Here is a 1,948-nt window from a genome sequence, read left to right as displayed (position 1 = left end):
AAAAAAAAACACTATTCAATCTAAAAAACACATCTTCCTCTTCTGCTGAATTGCAAGTGCAAATTGATTTTTTACAACAACTCAGTGCCTCTTAAGCTTTTTTTCTCTGTTCTGATAATGCAGTTTCACTTATTTGAAATTCGGCTGACTATAAACCTTTTTCCTGAACTAACCTATTCCAACCAATTCCTTTGCTTCTTATTCTCTATTTTATCTATTTGTGTTAAATCATGTAAATCAAACATAACAAATGGCTCAAATGAATCACAATCCCCTCTGTTATAAATTATGTGAACACTCCTCATTAAAACTTAATTAGTTTTCTCTGAGCAAGGCTTGCATAGTAAACAGAAGTACAAAAAAGGGGAAACAGCAATGTTGTTAAAGTCATCAAAGAAAGTTACATATCCAGTTCAATTAGATCTTTGAATTATTTAAGCTCAGTCCACAAAGCCTGCAGCTTTAAATGCAAAAACTTTCTTCATAACTATAGACACAAAAGCCCCAGATTAACATAAGCAATAATCTCTCTGTAATGAACTATAATAAATTATCCTTAGTTGAAGGGATGTTCGTATGATTACTGCTCAGTAGAAGCTAACTCAGTCTTTTGTTTGTTTTGAACTTTGGAGCTTTCCATTTGGAGCTCAGTGTTCATTAAGTCTATAATGCTAAAATATAGTGGAGTCATTGGCGACCCCCATAAAAAAGCCTTTATACAATTTCATGTTTTATCCTTTTAATGCATTGTGGAACTATAATCAAACTGTATCACACAGATGATCAAAAATATTAAGGAAAGCTATGGAAGAAGTTAATCTCTAAAGACTGAACAGATCTTTTCATGTAAGAGCCAAGAAGATTTGGAAGTTTGTTTAGGATTGTCACTGTGTCATTTGAAAAAGAGGGGAAACTGTGTAACACGCTCTAAGCGAGATACTGGAAGTACTATTAAATCTTTTACGGGAATGATTTGCTTTTCGATTTCAATAAGATGTGGGATGTACTGGTCCAGTCTCAATGAGACAAAGGCACAAATCAGCTGCTCAAACTCAGCGAGGGTTAAAGTATTTTTTTTTAATTCCACAATGCTATACGACAGCAATTAGGTGATTATAAAAAGCAGCATAAAATTTGGTAAAAACCTATTCAAAAATGTTGCTATGCCCATTTGTGGTTTGAGCCCGACTTAAGTCTTATCTTAAGAAAAATCTGGGTTTTCACAAGTGGTTCTTCATTTTTTCACCTACTGAAGCCTTGGTTTCTAATTAGTTCTGGGTTTTGTGTTGTGCTCCTATTGTTTTCCTCTCAGTTTGGTGTCATTTATCCATAAAAAAGACTTTGTGTGAACTACAGAGTCATATACATGTATTAAGGACTGCAGTCATTTATAATCTACTTCTAAATGAGTGCTATCCTAAATACATGTATTAGAGATTGTCCTCATTTAAAATTAGATTATATCTGCCATGCTTTTAACTATTTGGCAACAACCTTGCAAGGCAATACAAAATAGAGCTTTTGTTGTATATGGTAACCACAGAGTTTATGTAAAAGCCAAATCTCTAATGATTGGAGAAAAAATGCTGTTTCAAGTATGATTTAGAGTGACAGAGAGATTGAGATGGTACTCACAATACAAAGGGGTTGCTTTGCAGTAAAATGTGAGCCTTCAATGGGCAGGCTGAATCCAAATAAGAAGGATAAAGTTGTTTGTGCAAACAAAGAAACAAAAAGAAAGAAAATATATGCATTTATTAGTCATATTGCTGATTATGCACAGAGTGCATGCATAGTGGAAACAGGTAAAAAAAATGATTCAGTAGCTGGGGGCATGGTTAAGTGTATTTATTTACTATTTATTACATTACGTGAACTTATTCTGACAGCATGACAGAAAATGGATGGATGGCTGGATGGCTGGATGGATGGATGGATGGATGGATGG

The sequence above is a fragment of the Cyprinodon variegatus genome, unplaced genomic scaffold, assembly GCF_000732505.1.
Source record: "Cyprinodon variegatus isolate N-32 unplaced genomic scaffold, C_variegatus-1.0 Scaffold184, whole genome shotgun sequence".
Taxonomy (NCBI): Eukaryota; Metazoa; Chordata; class Actinopteri; order Cyprinodontiformes; family Cyprinodontidae; genus Cyprinodon; species Cyprinodon variegatus.
The sequence above is the reverse complement of the archived record's forward strand: the minus strand, read 5'-3'. Positions refer to the sequence as shown.